General features: G+C 37.3%; 1 long non-coding RNA gene across 3 annotated transcripts in view; it reads left to right on the top strand.

The window, feature by feature from the left end:
• LOC110257001 overlaps positions 1 to 27789 on the top strand; it is an 81848-nt gene that overhangs the window by 2834 nt on the left and 51225 nt on the right. For 2 of the 3 annotated variants that reach the window (XR_002339111.1, XR_002339109.1), the window contains exons 2-3: positions 12878 to 13066; positions 14279 to 18871. This is a non-coding gene — a long non-coding RNA (uncharacterized LOC110257001). Of the gene's footprint in view, positions 1 to 12877; positions 13067 to 14278; positions 18872 to 27789 lie in introns of those variants that run through there. The other variant, XR_002339110.1, reaches the window with a different exon arrangement.

The following is a 27789-nucleotide window of genomic DNA, read 5'->3' as shown; positions in this document are numbered from 1 at the left end:
CATCTTCATCATCTGTTTCTTATGATATTTCCACCTACAGTTATAACCCCATACTCACTTCTCCCTGTAGCATTTCTGTTCTCTGGTGTCGGTCCTCAGTTAAGTAGATAGCCCATGAATGTTTAAATGTATAATTTAATTGTGATCTGTAAAGATGATAAGATGCCACCCCCCATAAAGAAAATAAAAAATATGGATGTCAACATGTACTAATAGAGAATCAGAAATGAAATTTCTCTCTTTGAAAGTTCTTTCTTGTCATCCTGAGTTTTCACCTAAGATTCAATTGGTCTTTAGATTTTCTCAGGGTTTTTTTTTTTTCTTTGTTCTTTTCCATATACCTTTGTTCTCTATTTACTGCCCGTTTATAGCACAAGGGCTCGGCTTGCAATTAGTTTAGCTCCTCCAATATACATTTGACTTTTACCACCAACGTTCTTACCAGCCCTTGTGTCAGCTTTATCTTCCTACACCCACAAGCTGGTCCTGTTTGCTTGCCCTGTGATGCATGGGCAATGTGGGGACCCAACACGTAGGGAGAAAGACATAAGAGTGCAACTTTCTTGCGGTTTGTGTAGAAGACTGGAGATTAGGAAATTTGGCATTTTTAAGCTGGATTCTGCCAGATACATGATTTGTCAAATATAATTTTAAAGTTTATGCAAGTATCCTTTTCCTCCCTCCTTTGCAACAGCTATAAATGATCAGCTAACGTACCTCAATATCAGGATAATACTAATTTACTCTAATAAATTCACCAGGTCCTCTCTAATGCTTCCTAAATCCCATCAAAGGACAAATGTTACTATAAAGAGTGACTTGGGGAAAAAAGTGCTGGTCATAGTTGATTTCAAGTACTCTGTTTAAAATTATGTCAATGTAATTCTTGAGTGTTGCTTTTTCAGTGGGAGTTGTATCATAACAAGAAGTTACTTCACCTTGATTAAATCTAGTCCTGGTAGCCATATTAACTAAGAAGATATATTTAAACAAATTGTCTAAGCATTAACAAGGCTTCATAATATTTCTATGCTTCAAATAAAAAGAAAACATACTCCTTTTGTTTCTTTGACCTATGACTAGGAAAAAAAGTTTGATGGAAATACTGATGACTTTAGCTTTCTGAACCTAATTCACAGGCAATGTTTAGAAGGGAAAGTAAAATGTCCATTGTCTGAGTGGTAAATAAAAATAGGAACTTTTAAATTATGAATTGGGTTAACATCTGTTGGGCAAACTGTTTGCTTAGCCTTATTTTAACATTTCACTTCCCTCACTACTCCCTCTGTCTCCCTTGCACATCTGGGAATGTGGTGAGAATACCGCAGAGGCAATTATAAAGCCAGAGTCCAGTTAAGGACCCTGAATTTTCCATTTTTAGCCTCTGCTGCAATGTAAGGATGTCCCAAGAGTGGCCTGTGTGGGCTCCACAGGAAGAAAGATCTTGATTTAAAATACAAATTAAACCAAAGTCGCAACAAAACAAAAGAAAGACTTTTAAAAGACCAATTAACACAAAGCAAACGGAACCATAAAGAGTTCATCTTAAACATGCTATTAAAGATGCTGAAATATTTTTATTTGAAGAAGAATATATCATCTATTAAGGAGAAATATTTTAGAAACAAGAGTTAAAAGTTAAAACATTCTAGTGGTAAGTGGTTCAAACAGGCAGAATATAGAAATTATTAAGGACAGATGCTTTGATAGAAAACAACTCCTATCCTGGCTCTGCCACTTCTTGGTGTTGCAGGGAACAGATCAGGTAATTTCTTTAAGCCTCAGTTTCTTCATTTATAAAATAGGGGTCTGAGAATTATGATGAGGATGGCATTAACGCATAGACTTATTGGAAGATTAAATGCAATTATCCATACATATGCTCATCACAGTGCTTAGCATGTGATAAATGACCTATTACTAATAGCCAATAGCCATAATGAGATTGTTGAAGAAGGACCATGATTACTGATGATATATGGTAGCATCAAAAAATATATATGTATATACACACAGGAGTTCCTGTTGTGGCTCAGCAGATTAAGAATCAGACTAGTATCCATGAAGATGTGGGTTCCATCCCTGGCCCTAGCTCAGTGGGCTAAGAATTTAGTGTTGCCATGACCTATGGTGTAGGTCGTAGATATGGCTCAGATCTGATGTGGCTGTGGCTGTGGCATAGGCCAGCAGCTGCTGCTCTGATTTGACCCCTAACCTGGGAATTTCCATAGGCTGCAATGGTGGTCCTAAAAAAAAATTTTTTTTAATAAAATCCTAATAGAGAAACTGTGACAATGATTTTTTTTATTACTCAAATGAATTTATCACATCTGTAGTTGTATAATGATCATAACAATCCGATTTCACAGGATTTCCATCCCACAGCCCAAGCACATCCCCCCACCCCCCAAACTGTCTCCTCCAGAGACCATAAGTTTTTCAATGTCTGTGAGTCAGCATCTGTTCTGCAAAGAAGTTCCGTCTGTCCTTTTTTCAGATTCCACATGTCAGTGAAAGCATTGGATGTTGGTGTCTCATTGTATGGCTGACTTCACTCAGCATGATAGTTTATAGGTCCATCCATGTTGCTAAAAATGCTGGTATTTCGTTCTTTTTGATGGCTGAGTAATATTCCATTGTGTATATGTACCACCTCTTCTGGATCCACTCCTCTGTCAATGGACATTTAGGTTGTTTCCATGTCTTGGCTCTTGTAAATAGTGCTGCAATGAACATTGGAGTACATGGGTCTTTGTGAGTCGTGGTTTTCTCTGGATAGATGCCCAGGAGTGGGATTGCTGGGTCAAATGGTAGTTCTATGTTTAGTTTTCTGAGGCATCTCCATACTGCTTTCCACAGTGGTTGCACCCATTTACAATCCCACCAACAGTGTACTAGGGTTCCTTTTTCTCCACACCCTCTCCAGCACTTCTTGTTTGTAGACTTTTGGATGATGGGCATTCTGGCTGGTGTAAGGTGGTACCTCAGAGTGGTTTTGATTTGCGTCTCTCTAATAATGAGTGATGCTGAACATCTTTTCATGTGTTTTTGGCCATCTGTATGTCTTCTTTGGAGAACTGTCTGTTTAGATCTTCTGCCCATTTTTGGATGGGGTTGTTTGTTTTTTTGGTATGGAGCTGCAGAAGTTGTTTATAAATTGTGGAGATCAATCCCTTGTCAGTCGATTCATTTGCAAAGATTTTCTTCCATTCTGTGGGTTGTCTTTTTGTGTTGTTTAGGGTTTCCTTTGCTGTGCAGAAACTTTGAAGTTTGAGTAGGTCCCATTTGTTTATTTTTCTTTTTATTGTCGATACTCTGATAGGTGGATCTGAGAAGATGCTGCTGTCGTTTATGTCAGAGAGTGGCCTATGTTTTCCTCTAGGAGTTTGATAGTGTCTGGTCTTATATCTAGGTCTTGAATCCATTTGGAGTTTATTTTTGTGTATAGTGTTAGGGAGTGTTCTAATTTCATTCTTTTCCATGTGGCTGTCCAGTTTTCCCAGCACCACTTATTGAACAAGCTGTCCTTTCTCCATTGTATAGTCTTGCCTCCTTCATCATAGATGAGTTGGCTGTAGGTGCATGGGTTTAATTCTGGGTTTTCTATCCTGTTCCACTGATCTATATGTCTGTCTTTGTGCCAGTACCATGCAGTTTTGATGACTGTTGCTTTGTAGTATAGTCTGAAGTCCGGGAGCCTGATTCCTCTAGCTCCATTTTTCTTTTTCAGGATGTCTTTGGCTAGTCTGGGTCTTTTGTTCTTCCAAACAAACTTTAAAATATTTTGTTCAAGTTCTGTGAAAAATGTCCGTGGTAATTTGATAGGGATTGCATTGAATCTGTAGATTGCCTTGGGTAGTATAGTCATTTTGATAATATTAACTCTTCCAATCCATGAGCATGGTATATCTTTCCATCTATTTGTGCCATCTTTGATTTCTTTCATCATGATTTTTATGATGAAATGGAAAGCAAAGTGACTTGCCAAATAGCAGATGATGGGGCCATTCACTGAAGAAGAACCTATCTGCTTTATTTTGACTATCTGGAATTGTCATGGTTCTAGTGTCTTTCCTGTAAGACCATTGACTGAATGAGAATGAATTCCAATAAGGCATAATGATAGTCCGTATTTTCTCAAAGACCTCAAGCAGAGCTAGTATGCTTAGGAATTAAAACTGAAGAGATAAACCATGGCGCTATCTCAAAATAAGTTAAAACACCACTCATTCCTCTCTAGTCATTCCAGTCTTATCTTCTCCAAAAATTTTCTACACAGTTCCAGTGAAAATAAAAAAATTTAAAAAAATAAAAAAAATAATAACTGACTGATTCCTGACACTCCACCATCTTGGAAGTTTTTTAAAGATGCCAAGTGTTGTCAGTATAAATCCCAAAGCATCCTACAGAGTTCTCTGGAATTGCCTCCATTACTCTAGCCTCATCTCAGATCATTCCCCTGCATGTCCCACCCTACCAATTTGTATTGGCAAGCCAACTTGTATTGGCAAATTGCCCTCGTGCCCACAAATCTCTTCTGATTCTATTACTTGACTAGCATCGCCCCCCCCCCCACCTGTTGAAATACTCTACCTCCAGCCCTTGGCCATTAGACTTTTAAGACTCAGCTTAAGGACATTCTTCCTCTGGGAAGAATTTCCTCTCCTTACTCATGTTGCTGTCCAGCTGTTCGAAGTACCAAGGTGTGCAGTTCCCTATCCCTGTAAACTGCAGTGCAGTTCTCTTTTACATATTTGTATCCGTTGTGTTTTCTACCACTAGATTGTAAGGTTTTGAGGTCAGTAATAATATCTTGTTCTTCACTTACAGTATAATCTCAATAAACATCACATGAAGGAACGAACTCTCTATGAAGCTCTAGGCTTGCCTTTTGTATATCAATGTGAATATTCATAGTTACTGACTTTTTTTTTCCTTTGGATTAATAGCAGCCTGTTCTCCAAAAGTAAGACTCCTTGAGACTTAGGTCTTAAACACAGATATTGAAATCAAGCTTAAGAAAGTTATGATACCTGCAATGTACACCGCAGGATTTGGCAGAAGTTTGATTTGGCTTATTTAATCACAGATTCGAGGAGAATTCCAAAGATTTCATGCATTATATCTGAAAAGTCGTATAAACTTGGTTCTTATCCCAGTATTAGAGGTCTGGATTTGTTCTTTACATAAAATCAAAAAACATGTAGGATTCTTCAAGACCAGTTGGTGTTTTATTCATCATAAAGTGCATCATTCACATTTTATAAGTGTTAAGTAATATTAACAGTGAGGCTAATCAACGCCTGGTTTTAGATGTCTGTGATGAACGGAAAAATTTAACCTCTCCGTCTCCATGGGCATGTGAGTGTCCTCGCTGCTCTTGACTCGAGGATTACTTCACATGATTGAGGCGTAGACACTTTTAAAAGCAGGATTTCATGGTTTGATCACTGCCATCTCAAATTCCCTCCCAAACATCTGAAATCATCAAATTAATATATTTTCCTGCCATTTTATTGTTTTATCAAGTTATTTTAAAATAACATTAAAAATTTATTTTTATACAACCTTGGGTTACTATTCACATCTTTAGATTGGTGTTATATGTAAGTATATTCCTACATTTCTCAGGCTCCTTCAAGAAAAATAAGATCCCTTTAAATTCAAATATGTGGATACCTAAACTATAGGGACAAAGAAAGTGATTCTAAGAAAAGATAACCTAAGAGAATCTTAATTCTGTTGAGAGGGCAACTGAATACCAAGAATGGCTTATTGCTGTTGACCTGCTCCTTATATGCCTCTCATTTCGTCTCCTGTACAATACACCTCTTCATGTAGTGAATTCCATGTGCAGAAAGAAATGGGTTCAGTTCATAGGAATATAAAACTATGTCCAACTGTATTCTATAATGGGAAAATAGCCATAAATATGAAGTGAGTCAAGTCATTCAATTATTGCTCCTTTTCCTTTGAAGTAAAATGATATTTTGAAAATACAGTAGCTTATCTGTTCAGAATAAATTTGTAACCGATCAGAAAGCCATTCATTTCCTGGGAAATCTCATTTTCCCCCAATTATGCTACTCAGTGTGTTTAATCATTAACTTGAAAAGAAGAAATTCAGTTAAAGAAAAAAAGGAATTATAAGTCTTCATTGTTATTGCTAAATTATCTCTCGATTAGTATGAAAGTAAACATTAAATGGCAAAAAAAAAAAAAACAGAAATAGCATTTCCCCCCTAAAAGTAGAAGCTTAAGATCCTTTCTGCAAATTTATGTCAAATACCAAATATTTGTTTTAAATAATAAAAAATACTCCCCCATCACAATTAAAGAGCAGATTGAAATGTAGTCTTTAGAATAAGGATTTAGTTCTGATTTCTTGCTTCTTTCAATGAAATGTATCACAATTTTGAGACCCTAAAAATGTACATTTACTGAGCCTCTTAGGGTTCAAATATAAATAAAAATAATATATTCAAAGTCCAGATAAATGAATCAAACATTTATTAGTTTTGTCTTTGGATTACACATGGTTTCAGACTTGAATAAAAAAGTTTTTGCTGCATTTAAAATAGTTTATAAATGCATTTTATAAACTTGTTATTTTTGGCAAATGCCATTAGTAGTTAAAACCAAAATCAGATCTCAAGCCTATCTTGTCTTAAACAGATGACATTCTTATAATAGTAAGAAAATGATCATGAATCATATCATAAATGTGATTATAAGTCTTTTCAATTTAGATTTGAAAATTATTACGGTCAGTTTTGGGTTACCTTCTTTGCAGACACCTGATTAACTCAAGTTTAGACATAACAGTGTGGTGTTTTTGCTCACAACAGTCCTAGACACGATGGAGTATTTCAAAAAGAATAGAGCTCTTCTCTCACTATGGGGGCCTGAGAAGGACATAAATGCACACATACAAAATACATACAAAAATGTTTTGTCAAAAACCTTTATTGGGCATAAAGTTCCAGGTCCAGTGAGAATATCAGTATGAGTAAGACACACCCCTTCACTTGGGTTCAGTTTAATGGGGGAGATAAATATCTATATGGGGGTAGAAGGACATTATAAAAAACACACTTGAGAATAAAAATTCAAGGCTAATCTCTATGTGCTCTTTTAATTACTTCATTTCCACAAGCGAAACTTCCTTTGGCCTTTCTTGTCTAAATAGTGAAACAAATACCAAATTCTGCTTGTCCTTGTAGGCAGCTGGTGAGAGCTCTGAGAGGTTATGTATCAGTGTCTTTAGGTTTCCTTTTGAAGCTGGGTTTAAAGAAAAAATCCTAGACCCTAGATAGTATAAATGTTTGAAGGTAACTGAACACTTCTTTTCCTAGTTTTCCCTTTCTCATTGTTCCTGTCTTCTCTCTGAATGGTTGCTTATTATATGTATTTTTATATAGCTATATATGGAGAAGATGGGCCTGAAAGCATTTTGTGAAACGTAGTTATAAGATACCACAAAAGCCACAAGAAGAGAAAGAGTGAGCTTGAAAGAACGAAGCTAAAACTAAATTTTCACATTTTCCATCCAGTAATTTGAGTGGCTTGGTGTGATAGACAGAAACAGGTGAAAAATGCAGAGGCATTGCAGGTTTCCAGGTACACAGGAATTGTGAGAAATGGGAAGCCTGATTGAGGGAAAATCAGATTCTTAAGAGAAAAGTGAAAAAAAATTTAGATCTGTTCAATGTGGGGAAATGACAATATGTTTCATGACCCATTGCTTTTATTTTATTTAACATGATTTATTGTCATTTAGAACAATACATTCTTGTATTACTTTAGTAAGTCTCATGTGTATTCAGAAAGCCTGATTCTGAGGAACTATCTGAAAGAGACAATCCAGTGTGGGTTTATATGCCCTCCCTTTCCAAAGCTACCCCTTTTGAACTTTATTTGGAGAGGATTGTGAGTGAGTGTGTGCGGAAGAGGAGTGGATATAAATGTGTTTTTCTAAGCAATTTCCCTTTAATTAAAAATGTGTTTTGGATTTATATTTATTTACACTTGAATTATCAAAATGTTCCTTTGGAAGAATTTTTTCCCTCTGAGGCATCTTAACTCACCCTCCCGGAAGCCACATTTTGCCATAAGTAGAAAAACTCCACACCAAGAAGTTGGAGTTTTGTTCCAGACTCTAACCCTACAATTTTGTGTGGGTTTTAAACTTGGCAAAGCATATGATCCCATCCTTAATCACAATCCATAATAGTACAGTGTGTGACAGTGGGGACAGAGGAAGGACTCTCCTGAAATATACCAATAAATCTACCTGGGACAGTTGTCTGTGTATTACTGTCCCCTCAGTCCACTGATTCCCAAGGAGAATTTCTCCTCCAGACAGACCTTTCCTTACCCCCAAGATATTTGATAAACAGAGATCCCAAAGCCTCTAGCATGTATCTTGTACTTTAAAATTACAGGTCTAATTACAGAGATGCTCAGGCACTCACTACCCACCATTTGTTTTAAAGTGCAACTCACATGTCGTGCTTTGATTCTTGGGACCAGGACCATAATCCAGCTAGGAGAGTCCCACACAGCTGTCTGTCTGTATGTCCCACTGGGTTCTTTACCTGAGAAAGTTTTACTTACAACCTTGGCTTTCTCAAAGGCAGGGTGTAAAGCAGGTAAAATGTAATTTAAACATAAATCCACTAACATTGAAGATTTTTGGACTTCATCTCTTCATTGGAAAAAAAAAAAAGTCTTCTCTGAGTCATCCCAAGTGAGCCAAACATTATTTTCTCCTCAGAGGGGCTTAGCTGGAGGCCCAGTTAATCCTGACAAAAAGTCTCTTAACTTGAGTAGTTTTGCTTCCTGTAAATGTGGCACAGCCTGGCCCTCTAGATAACAATGTACTCCACCCTTGAGGATGGGCTGATGGGCCTATGGGCCGAGGCCTCTGCTTGATTGTTAACCACAATCTCTAAACCTCATGGGCCAAAGCTCAGGTCTTTTACTGCTTCTAATGGCATATGTGGAAAGTGCAAAAGCATCAAAACAATGAAAGTAATAAGAGTATCTTTAAAAGGTATTTGTTAGCACTCACCCCATGGACTTAACTATTATTTAAGAGAAACATTATAATTGTGGTGAAATTATAGATTACCGTTTTTCTCAGACTTCCTACAGTTAACCTCTACCCATTATGCTCCTATATTTGGAATAGTCCACTGAGCTACTTGGAGGAAGGCCATTAGTTTAGTCCTCGCAACTGGAGTTATAGGAGAAAAAAAAGAGAGAAACTTTTATGATAATTCTTATTTCATAAAGTGTCATGTTATTTATAGAAAAATGAGACAGTAAAGTGTGCTTTCTTTTAAATCTGGCCTTTACTGCACCCTATAATTTATGGTAATATAATAAGTGATTTGAAAATAAAGATTTGAGACAACATTTCAGCATTAGTGTTTTTAAGACAAAACAAACATTCAAAATAAAACCTAAACCACCAAAGTGAACTCTATCATTAAATGCCTACTTTTTGCTAAATTTGTAGTTATGGCAGCTCAAAATCTCAAACTCTTCAATTGTGACCTCTTGCAAAGTAAAAATAATTATATTATTTTTTGTGGAACAAGGGCATTGTGGCCCATTATTTTTTCCTCCCCGAAGTCCAAGTGGATTTGCATCAGCTGCTATTAAATGGGATTAATGAACTTAGAGGAATTTAAATAACAGTATGAGATTTCAGAGATGAACAAACTGCCTATAATATTTCAGGCTCCTGATTCTGAATTATTTCAGCTTTGTCTCCTCAAGGCTCATTGACTTTTATTCCATTGTACATTTATAAATCAGTGTGAACTTTTTAGCTTGCAAGAAATAAATTAAATTCAAACACCTCCTTTCCTGCCCATGGTATGCAATCTACTAACATACTATGGTGCCAAAAATTAATGTGAGAAATACTGTAAATAATGAATGCCAGACAGTTCAATTGAGATCGTTAATGCCATGAAACAACTCTCTCATCTTCATTCCTTATTTTCCCTGTCATTTAAGAGGAGAACACTGCACGTCTCAAGGCCCATGAGATGGGGGTAGAATTAGGAAGGGGAGAAATTCCCTAAAATTAAGGACATAAAACAGGATTTCCTTCACCCCTACATCCCCACTCCCCATGTCCTTGTCTGGGTGGGCTACTCTAAAATGTTTTTACAACATTCTATGCCCATTTTACCTTTGTACTCTTAAGTTTTCTTACTTGCTTTCTAGATATTTGATTTTAGTCCAAAAGCCTCTTCTCATTATGAGGGAAAAAAGACTCTGCTTCTTACCCCATCTTTAGGACTAAAGTTGTTTCTTCTTGTTTGTATTTAGCAAAAAAGTAAAACAAACAAAAACCCCTTGTTTACAAATCAATTTAAATTTTTAGTTTTTGTATGGGGTCTAAAGAAATTCTTGCATCATCTTAAAATTCAGTATTAATGATCACATTTCTCCACTAAAATCTCTTTTAAGCCAAAAGTTCTGCTTCCTCCTCTTGAGGTGTACAAGAAATTCTATTGAATTAATTTGAACTGGAAAGGATTGGTATGGTATAGTTGTTCTCAGATTTGAGCACATGCCAGAATCATCAGGAGGCTTATTAAAACCCAGATTTCTGGGCTGAACCCTCTTGGTCAGAGATGTAGACTTTCTAAGAGATCTTGCATTTCTAAGAAATTTACGAATTTTGCTAATGCTGCTAGTCTGGGAACCACATGCTGATAACCGCAGGGGGGCAGGTAGCTTTGAAGGACTCTCAACTTCTTGTTTCCCCACACTGAAATGTGTGAAACGTCTGTGACATAAGATTAAAGAAAATCTTGTCCTCTGTCATTACATTTGGAGGACATTTCAAAATTTTTGAGGTAGCATGAATAAGAATCAAGTACATTTTATTGGTTCATCATCCTATCATTTCAATAAACCAGTAATCTCACTGGTGTAGAGGCCTGTCTGTTTAATGTAGTATTGTAGGGAAAAAACAACAACTCTTAAGTTTTTCACCACCTTAAAGAATTTGCTCAATTATAGAGTTCTTTTGATGCAATACCCTTGCTCTCTGGTTTTGTTATTGTTTTATGTTTAACGAATCTTTTGTGTGTGTTTCAGTATTTAAAAGCAGGCAGATGTGAGGAGATATTAATATTTGCACCACCCTTTAAGGTATTACACAGTTTTGTAATAGATGTCCCAAGTAATAAACCTAGTCTAACAAATTTTGAAGAAGCTAGTTCAGTGTTAAGGACTCGGCTTCTGCATCGGGAATGCAGACTATGCCTGGTTGTTTCAGGCCTCAGCCAAACAGAGTCTCTGGGTCCTGCAAAGTCATGTTCTCCATTGTTAACAATCCCTGACTTAATTTAATTCACCTTCATGAGCTGCTTTGTGGACACCGCCTGTCACTAATTTGATCGCAAATACCAGGACTAGCTCTGTGAACAGGCATAGTCTAACTCCTCCACAGGCAGTACAATGAATTATCCAAACAACCCTGGATTAGGCCTGTGTACATCCCAATTTATAAGATTAGTAACCTTTCGTGACATTCACTGAGCTTTCATGACATTCACTCAGTAGGCTCCTAAGATGCGAGCTCTATTTCCTCAGTTGTTAAGTCAAGTATCCTTTTGGATCGAAATGTCTGAAATGGCACTGTCCATTCAAGATATTGGATAACACACAGGTGCTTCTTGGAACCATCTACAAAAAGAATCAGCCAGTCGTTACTGGCATCAGACATAGAAGAAGGGCCAAACCTTAGCAGAAATTTAGGAAAGGGACCACGAGTGAATCCACGGTCATACAAAGGCTCTGAAGGTTATTTGTATGGAATTTTGTGAAGCAAAGGACTGAAAATGTTGTCAACAGACATAGACCCCATAGACCCCCAAATCACTTTCTCACTCTTTACCTCACAATTAAGTTGTGTTCAAAATGGTCAAATCGTGAGGACCCTGAGATGGTCCCTTAAAGTCTCACTACTCAGTGCAGTCAGCAGGTCTGTGGCTCAAGCATCACCTGGAAGCCTATCAGAAATGCAGACTCTAGACAATTCACAATCTTCATGTTAACAAGATCCCCAGTAATCTATATGCATAGCATAGTTTAAGACGTGTGTTCTAAAGCATTTGTTCTTAAAATGTGGGCCACAGACCACCTTACCAGCACCACCTGGGTTGCTTCTTAAACGTTCCTGTTTTGCTCACCATCTGGGTCCCATTTAGACCTCCTTAATCAGAATTTCTGAATGTTATGCCCAAGAATTTGCATTTTAAACAAGTACTGTAGGTCCTTGATGCTCCAAATGTGGTCCAAAGACCCCGATAGGTTCAGCATCATCTGGGAGCTTATTAGAAATCCAGCTCTCAGGCCCCACCTGCAACCTGCTGAATCAGTACTTGCAGTGTAACAAGATCCCAGGTGGTCCCTATGCACATTAAATTTTGAAAATTATTGCTCCAGGTGATTCTTGTACATACTAAAATCTAAAAAACACTATTCTAAGATGCATAATATTGTGGCAGGCATGAAGGGAAAAAAAGCTTAATGATGTTCAGTCTCCTGTAGCTTTAAAATGCACAAAAAGAACTGGACATCCAGGCCCACTCCTAAAAATCGCAGAGCCTGGGACAAGTATACAACTGAGGTCCATGTGTCTAAACATTTAAGAGTTTTCAGTCAACCTTAAACAACTGTAAAATAAAATCTTCTCTGACCTACTTGGAAAATGTTTCCATTCTATTACCTGGAAGGCAGGATATTAGGATCTTTAGACTCTTGGATTTCTGTGCTAGAATGTGATAGGGCAGAGAAAATCCAGTCTTAACTCCTGGTCTGCCATCTGTGCCCTTTCTCCTGACAGCCCTGGCTCTATCCCACACCATGAGGCCCCAGGTGCACTTTGTGGACACCCCTTGACAACACCTGGGCATCGCTAGAGGTATGGACCCTGGCTCCATGGTCTTTGCTCAGAAGAACAGACCCTGGAAAGAGGACTGTGCATGGCCTGGAAGTGGCACAAAGCCTTTTGGGAAGGCAGTTCCAGCTTCAGGTACTCCAGGCATCCTTAGAGGAGAAGACATGAGCTTTGGGTGGTATGGGTGGTTTGGGTCCCTTTGCAAAGAAGACTCTTTACCCTGTGCAGAAGTCTTAGAACAGAGCTAGCCATGGGATCCAGGCAAGGGCGTGTCTTCCTTTAGTCTAAGGGTAATACTGCTGGCAATGCTAGATGCTGGTAATGCTCTGAATTTATCATAAGGCCATTCACAAGGAAGAATCTATCCAAGAACATGGAATCTAAACTTAGGTCTAGCTAGGTTCATATCTTAGATCCACCATTTACTCTGTGAGACATTGAGCAAGTTATTACGTTCCATTTTTGTTGTCAAGAAATGAAGGTAATGATAAGAACACCTCATAGGATTATTGTGAGAATGAAATAAAAATGTTCCTTTGAGGAATTCCCGTCATGGCTCAGCAGTTAATGAACCTGACTAGTATCCATGAGGATGTGGGTTTGATCCCTGGCCTCACTCAGTGGGTTAATGGTCCAACATTGCTATGAGCTGTGGTGTAGGTCACAGATGTGGCTCAGATCCTACATTGCTGTGTCTGTGGTATAGACTGGAGGCTACAGCCCAGATTTAACCCCCAACCTGGGAACCTCCATATGCTATGGGTGTGGCCCTAAAAAGACAAAACAAAACAAAAACAAACAAAAAAAACCTTCCTTTAAAGCAATCAGCACAATGCTAAAAACACAGCAACTCTCAATAAATTCCAGATTATCATTATAGATTATTATTTTCCCAACATTGCTACTTAGGCATAATTTATACTGACAAAAGCATTTTAATGTATGTAAGTCACCACTTAGGAGAATTCATGTTTTAAAGGTGTTTAAGAGAGTTCATTTCTCTTTCAAGAAGCCTAATTTTAAGACAAGTGGGAAAGACAAAGACAAATGATATCTTCGGGGGAGGGCAGGGTCAAAAGAAGATAATTGGGTGCATTTTATTTGTTTTTACATGTTTGAGAATAAAGCCTTCATCAATGCACATTCATTGAACACTCACCACTTTGTTTAAAATTTGGCGGTAGCTATTAAATTTGAAAGATGAGGGGAAAGATTCAGAGGAAAAGAATAAGAAAAAGAAGTATAAATGGTATAGTAGTATCCCAGGGAAATAGCTTCTGACCCTGTACTGGTAAAATTACGGGACTTTCCGGAAGATATTTCCAATTAATTGTGTTTTCTCTGTAGAGAATAAACAAGTCATCTGATGATGTGAATCGGGTGAAAATGGAGCAAGGACCAAGAGAAGATCTACATCACCTTAGGCATGAAAGAAAGTGAAATAACCTAGCAGGTAAATACATTTTGGACCTGGTTATCTGGGGATATGGCTGGGTGGGCAAGCTTTTTTATGACATTGATTGTGTAGATAATTGCCTCATATTTCCACTGTCTGGGTAGATAATACTTAAGGATTTTAGATGTTTCCCTAGAGCTATGAACTGTCACCATAGTTCATGCCTCACAATAGAAACTGAACAAGCCTTTTTGGAAAGAGAGAAGAAATGTTTTGCATCAAACCTCATGACGTGCCATGCTGCTAATGCGTTTTGAATTCCACACTCCAAAACATCTGGCAAGACTCCTATGATTCATACATCCATTGAGAGCTTGAAGCTCCAAATTTAGTTAAATAAATTGTTAAGAATGTGTTTTTATTATATAAACTTGAGCTCCAAATAAGTCCAAATATTCTTGGAAATTTCAAACATGAATCCCATAAATAGTTCTAGATTTTGACTGTAAAGGTCTTAAGGGCTAAACAATTATTTAACACTCGTTTTAGTACAAGAATATACTATTGAATTGTTGCTTGCCTTTACCCATTGTGAACAATTTTAGTCATTGATATTTCAATAATTGGTACTTAGCATGGCTATTTCTACCCTACGAGGAAATATGTATACACTCAAAATATTTTGCTGTGTTTTGAGTAAATTTTAAACCTTGAAACTGCTGGCAACATGCCTAGAGTAATTGTTTCCTAGTGAAACATTTTCCATAACAATAATTAAATTTGAATTTATGAAAGTGTTAAGGATATTTTACATTAAAATTATAATTAACTACAAGGAAGCTAATTTTAAATTTCCTCTCAATGCTCTAATTTATACATTATTTTGAATTCATTTTTCCCAGTACCTAAAGCAGTGCTTCCTAAACTTTAATGTGCACAAAAATCCCCTTGAATATCTGGATAAAACGTAAATTCAGATTCAATGGGTCTGGGATGGGACCTGAGACTCTGCATTTTTTACACACTCCTTGTGATGCCACTGGTTTTGAAGAACTCACTTTGAGGAGCAAAGATCTAGCATCTTTCAGAATGTGCAGCCTACAGGTAGTTCAGCGAATATGTTTGGGATCTGTCCTCTAGCCAAATAAAGAGAAAAGCAATTCTATAGTTTAGAATTGTTCCAGTCAATTTTGTTGATTTGGATACTTTTTTCTGGAAATGGCAACTTCAGGTAAGCATTATTGAGCCTCGGACTGTCATGTTTTACTGTTATTATGTACTGTATTCATAGTAATCAGAAAACTCTCTAGGCATTCTATCTGCTGGGTAAGCAAGCTGCTCCTTCATAGAGAGGCTACTCAGAGGGAAATGAATTCAATACAGTGTCCAAGATAATGCACATTATTTTCTTTTGTGAGATAAGTGTAAGGGTGTTCTGTGAATTCCTAGAAATATTTTTAGAACTGTTTCTCAAAGACTAATCAAAACGATATTTATAGTCGTACCTGCAAACCCTTGTATTATACGGCCCCTGGCTAACTCTCCAACTTCTAATACTTCTTCCCCTGGGGAGTGGCTGTGGCCTGCTTTCAGCTTCTCTAGTGTGTCTGGGGCCTTTGTACACACTGTTTCCTTTGCTTTGCACTCTTTGCACTCTCTCTCCACCCTGAATTTCCAGCACCCAGTTAATTCCTACTTATTCCATACACGTGTGTGTGTGTGTGTGTGTGTGTGTGTATACAAAAACACACATTCTACTTATACTGTACTTAAAGCTCAAAGGACTCATACAACTCCATAGCAGAAAAACCCAAACAATCCAATGAAAAAATGGGAGGGAATCTGAATAGACATTTTTCCACGGAAGGCATACACATGGCCAACAGGTCCAGGAAAAGGTACAAAACATCACTAAATCATCAGGGAAATGCAAATAAAAACCACAACGAGATAGTATCTCACACCTATCAGAACAGCTATTATCGAAAAAGACAAATAACAAGTATTGGCGAGGATGCAGAGAAGAAGAAACGCCTGTGCACTGTTTATGGGAATGTAAATTGGTATAGCCACTATGGAAAACAGCACGGAGGTTCCTCAAAAATCAAAAGTAGAATCACCAAATGATCTGCTGGTGATCATTTCTCAGCATGTATAAAAACCAAATCATTATGTTGTACACCTGAAACTAATATAATGATATATGTTAATTACACTTCAACCCCCCCACCACATGGATGCTCCCCAAGGGTTTCCCTGAGACCCCAGTTAATGGTAAATTTCTCCTAGAACCTTACATCTTTTTCCAAATCAGTTAACATAATTAGCAACTATATACGTGTTTCTTTGCTCAAGTATTTACTGTCTCCCACTAAAATAAAAGCTCCATAAATATAGGAACTGGGTTTGTTTTGCTCTTCCTGGTGTCTCCAGGCCAAGCACGGTTCCTGGCATATAACTGGGCTCTCTCAGAACAAACAAGCGAGGAAGGAAAGCCTGATTATTTCCTTCTTACTGATACATATGCTTTGCCCGTGTATGGAGCCCACTGACAGACATTCGTAAAGCTCTTACGATGGTCAGGGAAGAGTCTTAAGGCACCCATTACCCCACCATTCTAAGATGGTTATTAGCATAATAGAATTCTAGAATGCAGGGACTCTAAGGGATCTAAATTTACAGGAGGAAAATCTGAGGAAGAGGGAGAGTGACTTGCCTACTGCTCTTCATCTAGTTAGTGTCCAAGGGAGATGAGCCCTTAGATCCCTTGTCCCCCTTGTGATCATCCCATAGCACACGTATGCATTTATATCGCTGAGGAAATGTTTGCAAACACAGCACAAAGGATATTTGATCCAGCTTCAGTTCTCCCTGGATGTTGAACTATATAATTATGAAGTACACAGCCTATGACAAATACGCAGGTATAAAGTGGATTTAGACTATCAAAATCAGACATCAGCATTTTCCCAATTGTATGTCTTTTCAAAATTCTTTCCAGACTAAATCTCTTTACTCTCATCAATCCAGAACTTCTATAGCTTTATATATATTGTTACCATCCAGAATTGGTTTTAATCTCCTTTATATATTTTTGATGCCTGGATTATCTATCTTTCTTATGGGTTAAGAGTTCCTTTTAAATTATTAATTCCTAAGGGCCGGTGGCCGGGGGGTGGGGTATATTGACGATTCCTCCTATAACCTCACACATTCTGTCAAAATAAATATTGTTCACTGACTTGGGCCCCAGAAAAATGAAGATCAAAAGGTATAACTTTACCTGAGAGTAGCATTCATTTATTTGTCCCATCTTTCAAAGAAATTTCCTAAATTTGACATTTATATTCTGTACCAATTACTTAATTCCTGACTCATTTTAACATCCTCAGAAACTCCACCTCCCCTATATAAAATGAAATAAGACATCATGCAGTAAAGCCTATTAGTATCAGTAGTTACTTCTGATAATAAGTATTCAGAAGGCTCAAAGATGCTGACGAGGGAAACACACGAGTTCCACATATGAAAAGCCTTGAAGGAATTTGCCAATGCTTCAAATGTCACTCCCTGACAACCTAATATTAATGAATAAATGTCTTGAGGGGAATTCTGGATTAAGTGATAGTTTTTATTAATTTCTCAAACTGCTTTGGCCTGGTGAACCATGGGCTTTGACTACAGAAGGTAGGGAGCATGGGCTCCGGCCCAAACGCTGTCAAAGATAAGAAATGGCTCCGACAGACATCAATCTGTTACTGTTCACAGGGCTGTCTCTTCCACTCCTTCTCCTTCCAGTTATTAAGCAACAGTGTCAGTCATGGGCCCGATCCTCTTTTCTCTTTTTATTAATGATTTAACATGGATATGTCATTACTGCTCTATACATCTTTATGCAGATGGCACGACTGTGCATTTTAATGGCAAATCTGTTTCTCACTTAACTACTGAACTGCAAAAAGACTTTGGCAGACTGGTTCCAGGAAAACAAACTGGTTTTAAAAGCAGCAAAAACTAAAACAATGGTTTTTGGCTCTACTGCTCATCGGCGCTTGAATAGTGATTACTTTAAAAGCCAGAATGATTTGAGAAAATGGCTTATTAGAGGCAATTTTCAAATATTAGGTTGAACTTGAGTATATTATATTGTTTTTTTGAAAAGTTAGAAGGTGGGACTCTAGAAAGAATTTCCTTAGCTTTAAGCTAGAGAGATTTTTAAACTAGGTGTAATATTTCTCATTTACTAATTAATACCATGGTAATTTCTCTTTTCTTCAGTTTTCTAAAGACCAACCCCTAAAAATGAATTGATCTTAAAAATCATATTGTTTAATGTAGGCACCCAATGGATAGAAACTACATCTGCTAATATAATTTCTAAGGATGGAAAACACCTGAAACAAATATGATTTGGGGCTGATTTCAGTTATATAAAGTAAGTCATGGGAGTTCCCATTGTGGCTCAGTGGTAAGGAATCCTACTAGTATCCATGAAGACGTGGGTTCTATCCCTGGCCTTGCTCAGTGGGTTAAGTATCTGGCATTGCCGTGAGCTATGGTGTAGCTTGCAGACGTGGCTCTGATCCTATGGTTACTGTGGCTGTGGTGTAAGCCAGCAGCTGCAGCTCTACATTCGACCCCTAGCCTGGGAACTTCCATACGTTACATATGTGGCCTTAAAAAGCAAAAAAAAAAAAAAAAAGTCATATATTCTAATGTATATAAAATGATTTTAAGATTCCATGCTTTGAAACATCAATCCATAACTGTGCACTTTTTTCCCTGTCTCTCTTTCTCTCCCTCTTCCAACCCTATATTCAATATATAGTATATATATTTCAATAGAATTTCTTTAAAATCCATAGTTTTTCTTGACTATTACTTAGTCTGTGTTCATTTTAGCTATTTTTAAAGAGCATTGATTGTTAAATAATAATAGTCATGTATGCTCACTGTATAAAATACAGGAAAAAAAAAAGAAATGGAAAACTTTGCATAATCTCACCATCCAGAAGGGCTTTTATTTTTCTTTATTTCTTGTGTAGTCTATATAATCAATAAGATGCTCAAAAATAATATCATAAAAAATAGCTAATACTTGAAAGAGCATTGGTCATCATTTAGCCCAGAGATTTTCTAACTTGTATTAATTTTGTGATTCTTTCATTATCCGAAAATTCAATATGCAAAATAAATCAAATAGGATCTGCCCTAGTGAGAATAGGAAAACCAAATCTGCTTTTTCTTTTCCTTCTTCTCTTCTCCTATTTTCCAGAACAGCAGTTTGAAGTCAGCTTTCTAGCTCAATTCCCTTATTTTACAAGTACAAAAAAACTATTTTCAGAGTGGTTACTGACTTGTCCAAGATCACACAGCTAATAAAAGAAAAAAAGAACTCTGCCAGCTGTGTGTCAAGTTTTAATCAAAGCTTTGGATTCAGACAGGCTCCTTACTCCAAGAGCACCTGCCATAATATGGAGGACCAATTACTGCCAGAGGGAACCGGTGACAGAAGCACAAAAGAATGGGACCCAATTCAGTTCAGTTGATTTAACTTGAGAACAAAAACTTCCAAACCAAAATCTAGTCTTGTATAGGTATAGGCTGAAAACTACCAAATATTTTTACTGTTTTCTTCCAGTCTTTGTCTAGCTTGTAATAAATGAAATTAACATTCCCGGGGTCAGGGTCCATAAATTGCACTAGAAGTTGAAGACACTGACCATTTTTGGAAACATTTATACTTATTGTAGCCTGACTTAGCAGAAAGCCAAGAACATCCTGAGATTGCATAAAAGGTCCACTTCCTCTTTTTTTCTCCTTTTGATCTTGTGTATAGTATTGGCAATACTTTCCTCTTTCAAAAACAAATGAATAATAATGGTCCCCAATGAAATCTCTTCAAATTAATAAATGTGCGTGAGTGCACATGCACGAGAGAGAAGTGAGGGAGAAAACACACATGCAGAGTATATGCTAATGGAAATGAAATTGCTAGTGAATGAATAGTGCAATGCACACATATTCTATAAAGTCAAAGTACTGTCAGGCTGAAGTATGTGACTTTAAATGCTGGAAAATAATGCCAAGCAGAAAGCAAAAATCCCTTAAGGCTTCCCACAGAAGACTAGTCACCTAGTACAGCACATATAATTAAAGTGTGTTAAGATCACAGATCTTAAAGCATGTGAATTTCATTCCATTGACAGGTGAGTACTAATATCTCTGAAGATGAAAACAAAATTAGTGCTTGCTTAGGAAAAAATTGGAAGTGGATAATATATTAAGACTTCTAGTCTAATAGAAAATGCATCAATCCTTACCCACATGGTGGCCGAGAACTCTCTTTTTCACATCAACTACCCCAGCACGTGCATAGTGGAATCTATAATCGTAAATTAGGAAGGAGTTGTTTCAAGTACCGTGTATGTATTTTTAGAGCATCACTGAAAGCATTTTTTCATGACAAAGTGTAATGTCATTTTTGTTTTATCATAAATAAAGGGAATGCAGGATAAAATCTTGGCACAGGGGTACCTGCCCAAAGTAAATGTTTGAATTTATCATAAGTGATTGATTACCGTTATTAGGATTCTCTGATCCACTGAGTTAGTTGGTCACATCTTTTTATAGGCTATGTTGACTTCTTTTCCTTCATTCTCCTCCAACCTGTGCCACAAAAACTATCTACACAGGTAGATAAATCTCAAGGGATTGATACTATGATGAATTGGTTTTACAAAATGCTTAAGTTTTTTTTTTTTAATTTTCACTTATAAATCATCCTCTCTGTTGTGGAAGAAAATGATTGATAGGATCTGATATGCTATGATAGTAAACTTTTCTTTAAAAAAGTTTGGTAATTCATCAAACATTTTCAGTTGATTTATTTAGCACCTACTGTGGCCAGCCACTGTGGGCACAAAGGACCCAGCAACAAACAGAACAGATTAAGCCCTTGTCCTCACTAAGCTCACCTTTTAGTGCAGGGAGTGACAAGCCAGCCAACAAGTATATCCATAAGATGCCAGATGGTAAGTGCTATAAAAAGATTAAGGAGTATAAGAGCAAAGAGAGTGAGTCATGGTGGCTCAATTATTATGTATTGGTCAGATGGGTCAGATTTCTGAAATAGATGGAGCCAAGGCTAGATTAGGGAAAACAAAGGATACATAATTTCATTAATATCTGAAGAAATTAAAATTTAAAACGACAAAGGAAACAATGTGAAAGAGTGGTTTCCGAGGAAGTATACTTTGTTGACAATAGAAATTTGAATTCAAGTTCTAAATTTTGAGAGTTGGTTCTCATAAAAGAGTCTAATTCCAGACTTTTTAAAATGCTGGAGTAATCGTCATTTTGGAACAAGGAGATAATATAATAGTATTAGCAATGCTGTTCAAAGGAGAGTGCATGTAAGTGTGTATGTGCTTCATCTACAGGGTTTCTTGTTTCTCAGTTTTGAAAATCATCCCAGGTATCAGTGATGCCTTCTGAAACCAAAGAGTTGCCTGCTTTTATGGTGAGGAAATTGCCATCCTGAAAAAGCCTCTCTGAACATTCACCCTCTTTACTCTTTCCTATCCACAAATGAAGGGTTATGCATTAATATATCATTTTCAGTGCTAGGTTTGCCTGGTATTTAACCCTCAGTTTCTTAAAGTGAACATTTATTTTTAAAATGAGCTGGACAACATACTTGGAGGATAAATTCAGAAAGGCAATCAAATACATCATTGAACACAATTAGTTAATACTTGCTACTAGAAGTTATTGCTAATCATATTTTATGTTATAATTAAATAATGTGCATATACTTAAAAAATATAGTTATGTATATTCTCACTCTATAAATTTTCTTTTTGATTGAGAAACTATTGTAGATGTTAAATTTATGATTTATCCTAGCAGACAGAAAATAGGATTCATGTTTAATTTTAATATATCAATTTATTATATGTACATATTAGTCTAGACCCATATAGTTATTAAGTCATCTGAATTACATATACATTTGGTTTTACTTTTACAAGAAACACCATGAACTGTTATTTTGTTGTAGCTAAGGCTTGTGACATAGATACCATCAATATCTACTGAGCTCATCTTTAAAAGATCTGGATTTATGACATCTCTGGAGTGAGAGTCACACTGGCCACCATCCAATCGAGGCATTAAAATTTAGAGGTGGATCCTTCAAAATGAGAGAATACAACCCTCTTTATGTTTAAATTGTTTTATTAGATAATGTGTTGATACCACAATATTTCAATTCAGGTAGACGGCATTTTAATTAATAAATGGGTTTAAATACCTATAAATTTTAATGAAGATAAAATCCACCCTTGAGCTAGATGCATCTTAGCCAGACTTCAAATGAAGTAGGTCCTTGAACCAGACCTTGTATCAGCACTTATGCTGTTTTAACTGGAGACTTGCTTAAATGTATAAGCTTGAGAAACTTTCTGCTTTGGGCCTCAGTAATCTCAGCAAGTAAAACAGAATTCAGTATACCTGAAGTTGACTTCAGACTGGAGTTCCCTGGTGGCTCAGTGGATTAAGGACCTGGCATTGTCACTGCTGTGGTGCTGGGTCTGATCCTTGGAACTTCCGCATGCTTCAGGAAGCATAGCCAAAAAAAAAAGAAAAAAGAAAAAGAAAAGACACAATACAAAATCTCAAATACCAATGTGTTAGAAATGTCTAGTCCTATGATATCTCTACCATTACTCCAAACATAGATAGATTTTTCTCAGTCTTCTAGTACAAAGCAGCATGAAAAGTACTAATTCTCAGAAATTCTTGATTGACTGAGTAGAATATGTATGATCTTGCAGAGAATTAGTACAGATCTTTCATAGGGGCTAATTTACCTAAACTCCTGTGGTTGGAAGGAAGAAACTTTTGTACTGCTCAAGTGGCCATTTTTATTAGTTTAATTCATCACTTACATCAAATGGGCTTCAGTTTTCTCAACAACAGTTAAGAAAATAAGGGGATTAGATTCATCACTAAGATTTTTTTCAACTCAAAGATCTCATAACTTTTATATTTCTGAGTCCTATGTAGATGCCCATTATTCCTTAAAGAAGAATTACATTTAAAAATTTTTCATCTGTTACAGTATAAATGAGTTACTAAGGAACTCAAAGATAGGACAGATAATGTTTGATGTTGGAGAGGGTTATGATAAAGTACAAGGGCATGGAGAAATAACTGGTCTCAGAAAAAGCTTAAATTAAATGACAATAAATTCAAAGACATAATAGATTTCATCTCATGATAAGTGCTAATTTATGAAACAAATATACCTCGAATTTTATAGTCAGCACAATCATTTACCTATGAATACATAGATTATGGGAAATAAGTGCTCTTCAAGGCCAGTGCTACAAACCTCAAGCTGGAAGCACCTCCTTATTTCACACCTACTTACTTTACAGCTACCCACCTGGTCCCTCCGAGTCCAGTCTCTCCCAACATTTTCTTCCATGCTCTTACCTATAAAATACCACTTTTATTGTATCATATTCCTTCTCTCCTAGAATTCCTCTACTGGATCCTCATTTCTGATCAAAATAGTCTAAACACAAATGCTTTTTTATCCCTTTCATGTGGAATGTTTGTCGTACTCGTCAATGCACATCCCTAAAGTCCAGGCTACCATGATTATTCATTGTTTGAATAATCCTACCCATCCTATTTTCCCTTCCTGTTCCCCTCTTGATTATCCCAAGTCCTTTTAAATTTGCCTTTAAATTCCCATATTAAATCCCTTTATTCATGAAACATTCTTTGAGTACTTTACTCTTCATGCATCTTCATTCCTTTCTATTCTAATGTTTGCGGTGACTTTGAATGTCTAGAGCAGAGGTGAAAAACTTAAATTCCTATAGGAGCCAGACAGGTTATACAAATTGAGTGAGACAGGCTAGAATAGGGTAGAGACATCATGGCAAACCTGAATGGATATATTGCACTTGAATGGGACAGCTCCTACTCAGATCAAACCAACTGTTGCTGTGTGGGAATGCCCACTGTTGCCTGATTTTTCAAAATGAAATCAGAAATCCAGATTTTTTTTTTTTTTGCATGAAATGTCCCTATGTTTAAAACACTATGGGCCAAACAAAGTATGTCTCTGTCTGCAGGCTGAATTTGCATGCAAGACCACCAGCTTGTGGTCCCTGGATCTAGAGCACTTATACTCTGCAGTACACAATAAAATATGGACACACACACTCACACACCCACCCATCCACATACGCACTCCCTTATATCTTCAATACTGTCTCATGAAAATTAAAGAGGCTTTCTCACTTTCTCTATGAACTCTGTGAATATTTTCTGTATTCTTAAAATGAATAGTCCGATGCTAAGTGTGTGGACACTTAACTGTGTAATTGAGCCATCACACATGTTTGAAGATACCATGGCTCTCTGATGACAGGTAAACCTCATTATGAAGTAGTTACTACCCTATGCTAAGCAATAGAAATTTATCTTCTTTGAAGACAGCAAGATCACAGATTTTTATTGATAGGAAAGTCACATTAATATACATATTTAAATCCTGCCTCGATTTATTACTATTAATACTTAATTAAGTCAATTTGTATCTGTCAGCAAATGTCAGATCTGTAACCTTTAGTAATACAACTCAGATGCTATTATTAGTAGTATGTGCTTTATAAGTTCAATTTCCAACATAATTTTGTTTCCTTGAGACAGACCTCTTTAGTAAGGTAAAGTGTCAGGCCAACTTGTTAGTATTAGGCATGTGTAAAATCTAGCAGACCTCTGCTACTTTAGCCTATTAAGTAATTTGGTGCATCAATTAAGTAATATGATTTACTAAGCCTATTAATTCAATAATATGGTAAATCTTTTATTTGATATATTCACATTTCTTTCTACTATCCCTACCCCAGCCCCTTATCTGTTGTATAGAGTTTAATGAATCAGGATCTCATCAGGCAGGTTTACCTTGAAGAAGGACGAGGCTGGACCACTTTGGGGGAAAGGAGTTAATAAATACAGATTTCTAAGGAAAAAAAAAAAGAGTCTTTGGAAGAATACGTGGCCATGGAATTATTGACATATAGTGACAACAAGACAGAAATGATGTACTCAAGAAAACATGAAAAGCCTGGTGCTTAGAAAAGAACAGAGCAGAGGGTTGGTATCACACTCAGAAGTGGAGATTGTGGAGCAGAAAATGAGACCTCTATATGGAGCCATTGTGTATCCAGCCAAAAATCTGAGGGCTCTATGACCCTGAAAGAAGGGAGGAAGGAACACTGGGCTGGCTAGGTCTGTCTCCCAGCTTGCAGCTATAACCACAGTGCTGGAGTGTGCTTTAGGGCTTAGTCTTCCATAGTTCCATTGTTACTCTCTGTAGCAGGGCCTAGGCTCTATCCCAGGGAACTGACATTGCCTGGGCCTTTGAAAATGGTTGGAGCAAGTGAGATGATTCAGAATTGCTGCATTTTAAGACCCAGATGACTACCAACTGAAGAGGACATCTATAAGCCCCTTGGCAGGCCCCATTCAGGTAGCAACCAGGCCAGTTGGCTGGTCTCCCCCACTTAAGCCTGGGCAGAAGTGCCCTACCCTACAAATCACTGAAAGGAGTGGAGGACAGTCAGCGCTGGCTCATTTTCCAAGCCTTCCTTAGTGTTGGCCATAGACAGTGCTGGTATAGGAGCCTTGAGAATTCTCTCTTGCTCATTCCTTCTCCCCACCAGGTCATTGCAGGTATTGAACACTTCGGTGACCTCTCTTCTCATCCCCTCAGACTTTCCACTCTTCCTGGGATAAGGCTGCTTCCTGAATCAGCATATGGGGGTAGATTTATGTCCTATTCTTTTAAAACTCTTTTTTTTTTTTTTTTTTTTTTTTTTTTTGCCTATGCACAAAGCATGAAGAATTCCTGGGTCAGGGCTAGAATCTGCAACACAGCAGCGACCCAAGACAACACTGGATCCTTAACTCAATGTGCCACAAGGGAACTCCCACAACTCTGTCTTTTGATTCTCAACATTTTCTGCTCTCAAAAAGCCCAACTCCTGGAGTTCCCATTGTGGTGCAGGGGAAATGAATCCAACTAGGAACCAAAAGGTTGTGGATTTGATCCCTGGCCTTGCTCAGTGGGTTAAGGATCCGGCGTTGCCATGAGCTGTGGTATAGGTTGCAGACACAGCTTGGATCTGGTGTTGCTGTGGCTGTGGCATAGACCGGCAGCTATAGCTCAGATTTGACCCCTAGCCTGGGAACCTCCATATGCCATGGGTGTGGCCCTAAAAAGAAAAAAAAAAAAAAAAAAAAGCCCAACTCCTGCAGTCAAAAGCTTTGACTTACTGACATAAGCTTAAATGAACCATTTTAGAGGCCAGAAGCTGACTATTAACTGTTTTCCTTTGTCACAAAAACCTAAAGTTGCTGGAAGGAATGAATTCTTCCAACTGAATGGGGTGTGTGGGAGGGTCACCTACCAGAATGTGTGGAAAAAGCAATGCACATTAATTAATATTTTAAAAGTGTTACTAATGTTCCTGTTTGCTGTTCTGTCTCTGTTTTCAGATGGCAAGCTCCTCTAGGAAAAAGGTCATGTCTCATCTTTAGATCCTGGCATAGTACCAGAAATACAAAAGTTTTCTTTTTAGTGAGCTATTAGAATTAGAAACAGACATTATAAAGATGTCTTGATTTGAACTGGATTTTCTAAAACTATTGTAGACTTATTTAGAGAGAACTATCCAGAGAAAGGTGATGAACAGGATACCAACTTGCCTTTATCTTTCCATCCCAAGGCTCTGGGTTGGCACAGTCACTCTAATTTGCCTCAGAGAAACAATTCTGTTTGCAAATGAGTATGAGACTGTAAATCTATAGTTAAGCTACCAAAGAGTTTAAGAAAAAGTGAATATTCTCACCTTAGTTGTTCCCTATCATTTTCTGGGAAATACTTGCTGGGATTGTGACTTTGAAGCAGTGTGAAGCAGCTCCAAACCTTCACACCTCCAGAAACTTTGTCTCTAGATCTCTCTCCTGCCCCACCTAACAACCTGCTTTGTCTAATCAAGGCTTGGTTTAAATAGCAACAGAGGATCTTTCCTTTTGCAAAGTGATTCAAGGCTGAGAAGATCTTTTAATATAAGGCATAGGAGATAAGGGAGCATAAAGTTCATCACACAAGTTTTGATCTTGTTTCAAAGGTTCTTCCATAGACTGGATCTCCCAGACAGCCTGCTCAGCCTTCATTTCTCATGGGGAGGAGTCTTTTGAGGAAGAGAAGGATGGCTGCTCTGGTAAGGGAGGCAGAATCTGGGGACAGAGGACAGGGAGTAAAGGGACGAAGGGAACCAGTCTGAGTAGGGGAGGGAGGTGCTAGCTTGACCACCCTTTCTCCCTAAATAAGAGGCCTAGCACCTTTCTGGGTTACATTAGTTTTCTACTCAGA

This window comes from Sus scrofa, chromosome 15, assembly GCF_000003025.6.
Source record: "Sus scrofa isolate TJ Tabasco breed Duroc chromosome 15, Sscrofa11.1, whole genome shotgun sequence".
Lineage (NCBI taxonomy): Eukaryota > Metazoa > Chordata > Mammalia > Artiodactyla > Suidae > Sus > Sus scrofa.
The sequence above is the reverse complement of the archived record's forward strand: the minus strand, read 5'-3'. Positions and strand labels throughout refer to the sequence as shown.